Source organism: Pinus tabuliformis, chromosome 1_2 (genome assembly GCF_031772625.1).
Source record: "Pinus tabuliformis cultivar Carrire ecotype Pingquan chromosome 1_2, CPIR1, whole genome shotgun sequence".
Taxonomy (NCBI): domain Eukaryota; kingdom Viridiplantae; phylum Streptophyta; class Pinopsida; order Pinales; family Pinaceae; genus Pinus; species Pinus tabuliformis.
This window is the reverse complement of record NC_142298.1, coordinates 174,155,792-174,169,762: the sequence shown is the minus strand read 5'-3', so window position 1 is coordinate 174,169,762 and position 13,971 is coordinate 174,155,792. Positions and strand designations below refer to the sequence as shown.

At 34.8% G+C, this 13,971-nt stretch overlaps 1 pseudogene; it reads left to right on the top strand.

The window, feature by feature from the left end:
• Nucleotides 1–3,968: 3,968 nt before the first annotated feature.
• Nucleotides 3,969–12,070, top strand: LOC149205050 (fasciclin-like arabinogalactan protein 7; annotated as a pseudogene).
• The last annotated feature ends 1,901 nt before the right edge of the window (nucleotides 12,071–13,971 follow it).

The following is a 13,971-nucleotide window of genomic DNA, read 5'->3' as shown; positions in this document are numbered from 1 at the left end:
GAGGAAGTCTCAACGGTGAAACCGGGCGATCTTCCAAAACTCTTTTCGCTTCGTCTAAGAAGGGACAACGGTGGATGGCGTGATCGCCTTCACACAGTCTGCAGGGGGATCTTGCTCCCCCTCTTTGTCTTGAACCTTCACTTTCGCTGGTTGACGGTAAGCATTCAACATGGCTATCAGAGGTTGATGCTCCCGAATTGTGCAAACGAGGGGACTAGTCCCTTAGTATCCGGGGAATACAGGGACAATCTCTATGGAAGTGGTCTCCTCTACATATGACACATGGCGATTTAGGCCCGGTCTGTGCTGTGTGTGGATTTTTGTCAGATGTCTTTTGCTTGCCCCCAGTCGCCTTAGGCTCCTTCTTCTTCTTCTCCTTCTTCTCCATGGGAGCTTGGCTTTTGCCGGCTCTACCTTGCGAAGATGAAGGATTGGAGGAAGAGTTATAAGAAGTTGAAGGCTGGTGGGCAGCTCTAGACTGATCTAACTGTTGACTCGACTGTTCAGGAACCATGGTGTTCTGAACTACATTGGTTGAGAATAGCCAAATTGGCAGGCCAATTGTCAGTCCTGGAAGCGACAATGTGGCCATGTGGGGCGCACCAACTTCTCCCCAAGAGGAGAAAGGACTAGGATTTCCATCATGTGGAATTCCTTGGTTGGGGCATTCCATGTTCTCAACTTACAGATCAACGCAGGAATAGGAGGTGATTATGTTCCGTTTAAAATAAATTTTATAACGACGCTTTAGACACAACTTGCTTTTTCACTTTTTAAGAGTCGAGAAAAAGCTAAAGATGACTCTAGTCTCCTTCGATGTCTTAACGAGCTCGAAGTGACAAATGCTCGGATGGACTTTTTCAGTTATAGAGTTTGAAAAAGGCCAAAAGAAACTGCTCTGGAGATCTAGGCAGAGGGTGTGCCAAACTTTTCGCAAAACCACAGAATACATTTTACGGTACGAGTGGTCGATCTTCGTGAATGCTGTGTTCACTGCATTGCGATCAGTAGGGCGGCCGACACGGTTTCCTATGGATAAAGGCTTTATTCCTATAGGGGTCTCCCAATATATACGCGACGGTACGTGGGAGCACAAGTCCGTATTGATACTTATCGCTTCACCGTGGAGGAATCACCCAACCACTCAACGCTAAGATATCACGTTTAACGACGCCGGAACACGTCTCTAGCTTAGACCTCTATGTGTTTGTGTTATGTTTCAATGCGTTGTTATGTAAATTCAATTTATTTTAAGGTTGATCTTGTTTAGAAGTTTGCCTTTATGGATCACCACGAGATGTATAGTAACACTCCTAAATGCAGTCTAAGATGATAAGCAAGCTTTTCAATCTTTCAACTTTGAAAATCTTAACTACTGAGGGAAAAGAAAGACATCATCTTTTCACACAGATCATAGAGCACACACTAATGCACTTTTCCCTAAATCAACATGCAAGCTGTCAAAATGCACATGCACAATGCAGGTATTTCTTTTCTCTTTCTTAATGTTGGTGTAATACAAAAAGAAAGCTGTTGTATAATTTCGAATTCAATTTCAAGTGAAAGCAAACAAGCTTGTCCAAAATCAAAAGACACCTTAAGATTTACTTGTTTCGACACTAGAAATATATAAATTCAAACCATATGACGAAAGCAAAAGCTCAATCAGCTATGAACAGTAAACAAACTAACTCTTAAGATCAAAACGACACTTAACACAGGTCTAGATCTAAGAGGCCACAGCAAGACTAGTTCACTTTCGTTACGGGAAACTGTAAATGATATAAGAAATACACAAAGAACAAATACAGTTTCTTTATACAACCGAGGCGGAATAGTGGCAAGGAAAGTTGGTTTCAGATAGGTACATTGACTGGTAACAGGCTGCAAAAACAAGGGTGAAAACAGGGCAATAAACAGGAGGGAACCCCAGTAGCTCTAGGCAAAATTGGTTCAGCGCAGGTAGTACACTGGCAGTTTGACCTTCAGCGCAGGTAGTCCCTTCAGGAACTGCGCTGAAATGCAGACTGCCTTCACAGTGCCTGCACTGAAGAGATAAAATTTCGTTTTTCTCAGTTTCTGGGTCACAGATTGCTCAAAAATTCACAGTTTTTGGCCAAATCAGAAGCTATCAGTCAAGTACACACTAAGGGATGAAAAGGAGGATGAAAAGCTATCACTAAGAGCTGTTCAGAGTCCTTGTGGATCAGCTCTTCAAATCATAAACTTGCCCAGAAACTGAGCTAGAGTAGCTGCCCTCTACTTTGCATTTGAAAGATCCAAATGCAGTTCGATTCGGTACTCCCAGTGTTTATGAAATGAATAGCAAAAACACAAACAACCAACAAGATACGATCCCCAGTGGAGTCGCCAATTTGTTGTTGGGAAAAGTATCCAATACGGAATGACCCTATCCCACTCTAAGGGTGATAGTACCTCAGCAACAATCAAAGCAAAGCTATTCGAGATTACTTCTTTATGAGATGTAAGAGAGGGGAGAAAGAGATCCACTAACCGTTGTCTTCCGCTAATGATTGATCCAATCTTCTCTCTTTGCTGCTTGCTCCCAGCTCCTTGCTCTTTCACCGGCCTAGCTACACCAAGATCCTGTAAAATGGCAAGAGAGGGAAACTACAAGAAGCATACATTCATAATTGATTCAAGGATTAGAATAAATCAAATACACAAGTATAACAATACACCATTGAGACACATGCATATAGAAGAAACTCAAATGCTTTATTAATGGAAGAAGTAAAGTTCAGGAAGTAATACAACCATAAAAGGCCCAATCCAGCATCACCTCCCAGCAGAAAGAAATCTCCTCTTCACCTCCTTCAAGCAAATCACCCAATAGTTCTATACTCAAACCAACAGCACTTCCTTACATTCACAAGATTCCAGCCTCCCTAGACCTCATGAGAGAGCTCTATATATAGGAGTTTTGGAGAAAGGATGAGTCAGCTTGAGGCTGGCATGAAGCTGACTAGTGTCCTCTCCCACTTCAGTTATTCTTCAGTTCTTGAGTCCACTTGGAGGTTCTTGCTTCCACTTGGAGATCTAGACCCTCTTACTCATCACAAGTCGAATTCCCTGATCCAAGTGTCATTTTGGAAGCTTCCTGGGCATTGACACCTTGAGGAATGACTGTGCCACTTGGCCAAACTCGCCCAGCGCAGGTAGCCTTCTTTGCAGTTGACATTCAGCGCAGGTACACAGTGGAGCAGTTGACATTCAGCACAGATGCTCAGTGGAGCAGTTGACATGATCCAGAATTAGCTTGTTTTTGAGTGTTTTCAGGTGGAGAACTGATATTCAGTGCTGTGGTTTGCTGACCTTGTTCCTCTAGGGGTAGGAACAACATGTTTAGGGACTTTGGATCCCTTAGATTATTGACATTTCATGCTTCATGCTGTAAGGCACAAAAATGTCTATAACAAGCTCACCAATATATTATAACACTATTGATTTTGTCCAGTCTGTTCATCATTGCTTCCGATGTAATATAATGCAATAGTGCACCTCTCCCAAATAACACCGTTAAATCATTGCGGTGCGTTTAGTGTTACAAATCACATTGTCATAATTTAAAATGCTTTAAAAAAATTTATTTTCCGTGATGGTGCCGAACAATTAAATGCTTGGTGCGTTTAATGGGATAAATGCACCAGTGTGTTTATTAAGATAAACACACTGATTACCAAAGCTCTTTTTGGCTGAAAATTATTTGATTTATTTATAAAATATATTTAATGGTTTCTGTATTGAATGGTACAGGTTATATATTGATAAAAAATATTTAAGAAGGTGTTAAGTAACAAAAATATTGATCGACACAATGATAACAAGTCGAAAAGAAATAAGAAAAGGAAATTTCTTTGTAAATTCTTTACAAAATTAATATGTTTGAATTATATGTAAGTTTAACTAATATGTATTGGTTAGTGTGTGTCATGAAGAGCCACAAAATGAAGAAGGTCGATAAGATTATTTTTAATCTCATTACAGAAGAGCGTAAAAGTTTGATAGAAAAATTGCAGAAGGATGAATTAGGTGAATGAAATAATACTATTCAATATGCTTTTTTTTTTAATTTTCACTAATAATATACTTTGCAATGTTAGATAACATGTTTCAAACAATCTATTAATTTAAGTATTGAGGGGTTTTCGCAGTGCATTAGATTAGATATCATTTTTTGGGATTCAACAGCGCTAAGTAAGTCATTCATCTATGACCATTTCCACGAGAGGTTGTCGTAACTGACTAATTTCTCATGATTTTTGGATAGTCCACTTAGCACTCATTGCATCGGGCGATTTTCACAGGGGTGAAGAAGTGGGATTGAAACTAGTGAAATGAATCACATAGCGTCAATCATCACTTCCGAGGCTTGCACCCAGTAACCAAGACTTCCCGAGAGGTCACCCATCCTAGATCGCCTCTGGCTCAAGCATGCTTAACTATTGAGTTTTCCCCACAATCAAGTCCACTTAGCTTGCTACCCGATTTGCAAAACATTAGAAAGTATTGTGCTGCATGAACCATTCAAGTAGAGTTCCCTTCACTCTTTTTGAATTTAAGTATTTAAGTAAGTCATTCATCTATGACCATTTCCATGAGAGCTAGTCGTAACTCACTAATTTCTCATGATTTTTGAATAGTCCACATAGCACTAATTCATAGGGGTGAAGAAGTGGGATTGAAACTAGTGAAATGAATCACATAGCGTCAATCATTACTTCTGGGGCTTGCACTCGATAACCAAGACTTCCTGGGAGGTCACCCATCCCAAATCACTTTTGGCTCAAGCGCGCTTAATTGTGAAGTTTTCCCCACAATGAAGCCAACTTAGCTTGCTACCCCATTTGCAAAACATTAGCAATTATTGTGCCTCATGAACCATTCAAGTAGAGTTCCCTTCATTCTTTTTGAATTTAAGTATTTAAGTAAGTCATTCATCTATAACCATTTCCATGAGAGGTAGTCGTAACTCACTAATTTCTCATGATTTTTGAATAGTCCACTTAGCACTCATTGCATCAGGTGATTCTCACAAGGGTGAAGAAGTGGGATTGATATTAGTGAAATGAATCACATAGGTAAATAATCATTTCCAAGGCTTGCACCTAGTAACCAGGACTTCCTGGGAGGTCACCCATCCCAATTCGCCTCTGTCTACAACGCGCTTAACTATGGAGTTTCCCCTACGATCAAGCCCACTTAGCTTGCTACCCCATTTGCAAAACCTTAGCAACTATTGTGCCTCATGAACCATTCATGTAGAGTTCCCTTCACTCTTTTTGAATTTAAGTATTTAAGTAAGTCATTCATCTATGACCATTTCCATGAGAGTTAGTCGTAATTGACTAATTTCTCATGATTTTTGAATATTCCACTTAGCATTCATTGCATCGGGTGATGCTCACTAGGGTGAAGAAGTGGGATTGAAAATAGCGAAATGAATCACATAGGTCAATAATCATTTTCGGGGCTTGCACTTGGTAACCAAGACTTCCTGGGAGGTCACCCATCCCAGATCGTCTTTGGCTCCAACGCGCTTAACTGTGGATTTTTCCCCATAATCAAGCCCACTTAGCTTGCTACCCCATTTGCAAAAACCTTAGCAAGTATTGTGCCTCATGAACCATTCAAGTAGAGTTCCCTTTACTCTTTTTGAATTTAAGTATTTAAGTAAGTCATTCATCTATGACCATTTCCATGAGAGGTAGCTGTAACTGACTAATTTCTCATGATTTTTGAATAGTCCACTTAGCACTCATTGCATCGAGTGATGCTCATAGGGGCGAAGAAGTGGGATTGAAACTAGTGAAATGAATCACATAACGTCAGTCATCACTTAATTCATATATGTTTAATGTTCTTTAGAGAGAAACAATGAAGGATTAGATCAATGTTTTTCTAAGAAAAGAAAAATTATAGAACATGTAAATGACGATGAATTGGTCATTAGCTCATCTAGAGTGGTGCTAGAGGTTAATGAAAGAGGGATTTTTTTTTTACAAAATTATGAGGGATCTAGTGGAACGAACATATAAACGTACTTTCCACTTACAATACATAAATCAATCCAATGATTCTAAGAATCAAATTGTAGATAAACTATAGGAAGTGTTTCCAGAGCAATGGTCAATGAGACATGTCAAACTTGCAATAGAAAAAGCATACAAAAAAAAAGAATCATTCAAAAAGTAATTTTCCTAATTAAAATGATTTTCTAGAATTATATGTATATATTACTACAAACCTTTCATTTATTAATATTTATTTTGTTATATTTAATTTTCATATATCAATATAAAAATAGTTTATTACTTTTTTAGGAAGATTATGAAAATCAGATCAACGAGGTGATATGCGAAATATGCCAGTAGGAATGTCCAAAAAGTGTACAAAGAGATGGTCAAAGAAATGGACATAATTTCATCACAAGAGCAACCATCTCAAAGACAATTTGCTTCAAATGTATGTAATAATGATTGACTTTGTACGTATAAAAAAAATAGTTTAGCATCAAATATTATTTTTCACGTATCTTCTTGTAGAAAGGAAAACAAAATGGAACTCATTCAACACATAAAACATAATGACAAGGAATAAAATGGTTTGTTTGAAAGTTTGCGAGTAGATGTTAATATTTCCTTATAACAACTCAAGGCTTCATTTTTGTATATTTTAAGTTGTTTTACAATAACCATCCTTTAATGTCTTGAAATAGGTGATAACATACAAAGAAGAGCCATCAGAAGAATTGGTTGACATTAGGTTAAATAAGGGTTGTGAGTATATGTTGGAATTTCAAAAATTAATTATGGAATTTGTAAGTATCTATGTTGGTTTACTTCTATGAATTTATAATTAATAGAACAAAAAAATCCTTTATACTAAATATATGATTTATAATGGGGTTTAAAACATGTAGGAAACAAAGTATGGAACTACACCAGTAGAAGACTTGTTGTAACAAGGCATGAGACTTGGTTTTGAAACCATGTGCACAATTTATGAGTCATTACTTGTGTCGGTACACTACTATTCAATTTACATTTATGTAGATTATTTATTTCAATTTTCATTGTTCTCACCAACGTAGATACACTCATTACCCTTTATTTTTATGTTTACAGATGGAACAAGATCAAGAAGACGAAAATAATCAATGCAATCAACAAAAAATTCCTCCAAATAATCCAAGTCATGGAAGTAGCTCGAGCACTAACAATAGTTCCAGTGAAGAATGATGATCTATTTGGATATCAATTCAACTTGTTTATTTTTTGAAATAATTGTTTGTGAAAATCAGACATTTTTTTTTAATGTAATGGACATAGTGTCCCAATTGAAAGACAAGGGGTTACGAATAACAATCCCATTTTATATGACAAAGAGCCTCTTATTGATGTATAATAAAATACATTTTAATTTATTCTATTGTGTTATCCAACGTCATTGTGAAATGTTTCACCACTGATTAAATATATAGATGATTAAATATTATAATGAAGAGATGGAAAATATGAGAATAACAAATTAATTCAAACATCATATAGAAATGCACTAATAAAATTTTAATTTATATGAATATTTTTATAAGATATATGTCAATTTTTTGTTGAGTAACAGATTTAAAAAATTACAATAATTGCACTATCACATGTTAATGTTTCCAAAAGAGAGAAAATCTCATACAAAAAACTGATGCGTCCATAACATAAAAACACATCGGTGCGTTATGTTATATAAAAGCACCATGAAGACATATTTTTGCATGACTGTTACCTTTTCAGAAAATGATAGCACCGGGGTGTTTATTTCTTCAAGATCCAATATTGTTAGTAATTAACACCCCGGTGCATTGTAATTCTTAACGCACCAATGCTTTCATAGAAATAACACCCAGTCCTACAAAATATTATTTCTAGCCCCGGTGCATTATGAAAAGTAACAACACGGTCCTTTTATATAACTAACACATTGGGGAGTTTATACAAACTATACACATCGACACTGTAAGTTTAAACAAAAGCATCGAAGCAACAATTATTTTTTGTGTGCCCCGGTGTCATTCCTTACGCAAACATTGTTTTGACAAATTTTGCCAATTTTATGACACTAAAAACCTCCGTTATAACCTCCGCTACAAGGTATTTTTCTTGTAGTGCCTCTAACCAAACTAAATTGTGTATGTTGATTAGTCATTCTCAGGGTTGAACTTTTGCTATAGATCGCTCACATTTTTCAATTCCCAATAATATTTTTGCACTGCGGGTAGAGTTTTTATAATTGAGATTTGGATTTCAGAGAGTATAACTTTTTTCCAATCATAACAATGAAAATGAAGTAGTAAATCAAACAACTAAAAATGAAATGTAGATATAAGGTATCCCAACTGACCTTTCGTTGTGACCCTACACTCAATGTTGGTCACAATAAATTTATGTGGCTCATTAAAATTACAAGAGATAAGGAACTCACCAATCAATTAGATATTTGTAAAAAGCAGAGTTTAATTGTTTGGTTTGTTTGATTGTTTTTTTTTCTTTCTTTTTTCTGTTTACATTTTTACAAACTATAATTAATGGTGATTGCAATGAAATTATGTGACAAAATACCAGATAAGAACTCAGCAATTATATATATATATATATATATATATATATATATATATATATATAATTGTTGAGTTCTTATCTAATATATATATATATATATATATATATATATATATATATATATATATATATATTTGTGTGTGTGTGTTTTGTTTTTTTTTTTCTTTTAAATTTAATACTATAATTATTGGTAACATTACAATTATTTAAAATGTATTTTTAAATATATATAAATAAAATCGTTAATATAAAAATTAAAAAAAAAAAAAAGATTAGACTCTACAACACAAATTTTCAATTCTCATAATTTTTTATAAAAATTTAAATAAAATTTTACCCAAATATATATATATATATATATATATATATATATATATATATATATATATATATATATATATATATAATGAATAAAAAAATAAAAAATGTTGATAATGAGGTGTCATATGATGCCATCTCGATTTCCTCCATCATCACCAAGATGGCTCTCCCCTTCCATCTGATAAGTGTGACCCCGCGATATCTAGTAGCTTAAAATTATACATTACATTACAAATGGTTGGTTGTTGAGTTTATTCCAACCTTGCACACCATCTAACCACTGCATCACAATCATAAGTTTAGTTTAATAATAATAAAAAAATGGATTGGTGTGGTTTTAGTATAAATTTCTCTCCTTAACTTTCCATTCTCAAATCGAATCCCTCTCCGAGGAAGTACAATATTTAGTTGCTTCATTGTTCCAAGGATTGCAACAGCCTATCCAATATTCCTTTTTTTTTGGTGATAAATGTATCTCTTGCAACGCCCTACTTTTATGTGTATCCTAATATACTATATGTTTCTGATTTTGATTCACACTATACTTCAATTGTTTAGGCCCTTTGGTGAGGAATTAACTTCTTATTCATTTCAATAAACAATGTGACTAAAATTTATGAGATGGGTGCTCTTGTTTTCTGTTTGCAATTTGTATCTGTGATTAGAAGAGTTGTGATCTATTGATATAGTATTTGAGTAGGTTTGACCTGTTGGAATAGTGAGTAAAGTAGAGTAACCTATTGGAAGATCGTAACTTGGTTATGAATAGGCTTCATGTCTAAATTTGTTTTGTTTTATTGCCTAATAAGGTGGTGTGGATGATACAATTAGAGTGACAATGAAGAATTTTATTGGAGTTATCCAGATGTGGCTTGTTGGCCCAAGTGAAAATTTGTTTACGAGTGCAAAGCCATTGATACCATACAAACTGATTTGGTTCCAAATATAAAGTTGCAATACGTACCTTTTGTGTGTTTTGCACATTATGGAGATCGAAAAATTGCTCCATCTGTAGTATCCATGTTCTGGGATCCTTGCCATCAGACTTCCTCATATCGATTTTTGGAACATAGTGGGTCTTCAATCCAACATTAGAGTCTATGAAATCATGATTAACATTTCTTTTGTTTTCATTATAAGTTTCCTTTACTACCCTTTCACCATTAGTGACCATTTCTTGTAACAACTTATTCAAATTTATCTTCAATTTTTGTATCTTATCGTTCATGCCATTCATCTTAGTTTCCACGCCATCCATCTTAGCTTCCACGCCATCCATCGTAACTTGAATGCCATTGATATTAGCTTCCATGTCATTCATCTTGGCTTCATTTACCTTTAGTGAGAGTGGAATTTGTTGTACTTGGTCTTGTAATTTTGATATATCATGTTGCATTTCTTCCTCTTCTTCACGAGTCATGCTAGAGCTTTTAGGTTGCTTACTAGGTGTTTCCATTTTTTTTCTTCAGGAAAATAATTAATGCTAATAATTCTTCACTATTCCCTTTGAATTACTTCAAACTAATTTTTCAAACCAATCTTATGCAAAATTAAAAAAAAAACTACATACCTTTTTTTTCACTTTGTATGAACTCGATTTTGAATCTGTTGTATCTCTATAACTGTAGATCTCGAATATCTGAAATCTCATCATGCGGTAGCCCTTTGCGTCCTATTTCTAACCTCACAAGTCTGATCATGATTGGATTCTCCAAGGAAGAGTTATGCCAAATCTTCTACGGTGACTTGATTATAGACTAGTTCAGTGGAGCGAACTTGTACAACGTGCCACATGTCACTGTTTCAACCTTAGTACCTGAAACTACTACATAGAAAACTACAGGTCATCCTCTTTTTGAAACTACTTACGACCTTCAATCTAATGTTCAAAACAAAAATTATGACAATTTTCCCCGGGTCACCTGTTTGGAATATAATTCGGTAGTCTGCAAAAACCCTAACTTCCTCAGGTCGTATATCCGCAAATATAGTGATACAAGCTCTGAAATTTGGACCCAAAGTTTAGAATGATTTTGGCTCAAATGGGTTTTTTTTGTAGCTTTGGAAACATTGCAGAAAAAAAGTTATAGCGAAAATTCCAAAATGACCTGTTTGGAGTAGTGAAATCCTAGAATCCAAAGCTCTGATACCAAATGTTAGGAAACCAACTCACAAAATGATAGAAAAGATAGATCAATGCCTTAGACTTCAGCCTCTTCGAGGGGAAACCTCCTTTAAATTACACAAATGAACAATTCTTGGATGATACAAATGACTAAACCTCCCTTCTATATATAGGAGTCTAAGGGGTCACAATATAATCAAGCCGATATAACAGTAATAACATAAGGGCACAAAAATAACAATAGTGGGTTTCTATGGGGCATACTAATAAAAATGTGGGGAAAATAGGGGCACAATAATAAAAATAAGGGATATAATGAAAATAGTAATGGGGGAATCACTAGTATTATAGGGGCTTAACATGGAGGCATTGGGCCATTCAATATTTTCTTGAGTCTCTTGGAAGCCAATGACCTGCTTACAACTCTACAAGCACATGAAAACAACACAAAGCAAGGTATTGTAATATTTTCACCATCTGATATTGCATTCTCTCCTCTCCCAAAGAAAACACTTGCTAATCTAACAATCAATCAAAAGAAAGAAGTGTTGTTGGCCCATTTCATTTCCAAGTTCTATACATTGAAAAATTTCTAGAAATTTAACAACCCTGGAAACATAATGGCAATGGAAAGCAATGGGAGGATATACAATATAAATATCACTGGGGATGGTGGAGTTGTGACTATGTCCTTTCGTTATGTGAGTACACTAATCATTAGCACTGTGCATGTTACAAATCCCCTGACACTTTACACTAAGGGGAAGCGCTGCTCCTTGAAGACATATTTGGTTTCCCAAGATCTTCTCTAGCCCCAGCCCCGACCCTAACTCTTGAAGTTGAAATCTTGCCTTCCTCAAAGATCCTTACCTCCTCTTCTCCATTAACTAATACTCCATTTGCAAATTACTTTGTTGCATCATTTCCAATTGCCTAACAATCTATTTATCTTATCATGGCTATAGCAGATAGGGCTCTTCTGTTATTGTGAACCTGGCCTGAAATGAATTTTTGATGAGATGTGGAAAATAGTAGGGATGAACCTTCTAGTTTGTAGCTTACAGGACTTGAAAACATTGTCTAGTGTAGGTTTTGTGAGGTATTCCCTCATAGATTTTAAATTGTGTGTCTCAGGTTTGGTAATAATGGATTCTTGATTACTTGCAGTCAACATGGTGCACACAATCAACAAGAATATCAAGCTTAGGCATCTCAATTGTGTAGGAAGATACTATTGAAAAAATGATATAATATATTGAGCATATAAAGGAGGGTAAAGGGTTTTTATATTAGTAGGGGGTTAAATAATTTTATTTTTAGAGATATTTTCCAATATGTAGTCAAATTAAGGGTATTTTTTAGTATGGCACAAACACATGTGATATGTTAGAGATTCATTGAGTGAAGCCCCATGTAGTTTCCAAGGGTTGTTTCACATTCTCCTATTCTATTTATGTATAATTTTATTTTTCAAATAAAAATCCCAAATTATTTTTCCAACATTATGTTATTATGTTATTATAGTGTTGAGCGTAGTATAGGTTTTTGTTAGGTTCTAAGAAAATGATGAAATTTTCCAAATTCGATCACTATTATTCTATTACTCTTTCATTAAATAATTCAAAAATAAATTTTATTTAATAATAAAAATAAATTTTATCTTCATTCAATCAATCCCACATCAAGTGAAAAATAACTTATTCGGCCCACTCTTTCTCATATGCAAAGTTATATATCATAAGAATCCACTTAAAAACTAAATCCTTGTGGCCATCCAATTCCATGAAAGAAACCTCTGAGTAAACTAAATTATGTATGTTGATGTGTTATTCTCAGGGTTGAACTTTTGCTACATCTCACTCACGTTTTAAAATTCACAACAATATCGTTGCATTTTTGGCGGAGAGTATAATTTAGATTGGAGTTCAGAAAGTATAACATTTTTCCAATCAAATAGAGTAGTAAAAAAAACAACTATAGACGAAATTCAGATATGACATATATCAACTAACCTTTGACCATGACCCTACAATTAATGATGGTCATAATTACATCGATAGGTGTCTCTTATTGAAATTGGTTATGCCATGAATTCGTCTACCCTTTTCATCTTTATCTAGCATCTGTTCATCTTCTCTTTTTCTCATTAAGTGGCATTTGTTCAAAAATTGATTCGTTCAATTTAACAATGGTACTATTCTTTGGATGCAATGGCACAAACGGAGCATCAGGCGTAGGATGTTCTAGATAATGATGAATATGTACTCATAAGTCCTTACATTCACTATAAAACTGTAAATTTCTTTTCAAATCCATCACAAATATGCTATTGTTCTTTCAACATCCTTTAAATAAATTCCCATCACTTGAATCTGCTACAAAAAATGGTTTCCAGATTAACGCCTCCTCGAGTTGTCATAGTATTGTTAGGAAAATAACTAGGGTTTCAACAGATAGTTGAATCGTATTGTGTCTATGATGAATACAACAAGCGAGCAATAAAAAATATGTTTTGCTTAGCCTGACTAGAGCCCAGTTGTCTCTGAGCATGAGAAAGTAGAAAAAACAACAACCAAATTTTCACTCATGCAGATAGATGGATTATGATGAAGATAAATAGAAGTAAAGTGCAAGTTATTGGTGAGTTTTAGACACGAGATCTCTCCTTTTCTCATTTGTTTCATGATATTCAGAGTGGAGGGGACAAAAAAGAAACTGGGTTTTTTCAGAGGTTCAACACAACTTATGTGTAAAATGAGAAATTCAAAACACAGTGAAATTCAGTGTTGAAAAAATAAAATCACGTTGCTAGCTAATGTGAAAAATCATACTTCACAAATTTATATATTCCGAGAGAAAAAAAAAAGGTGAACAAAATATGAAAAAAGAAAC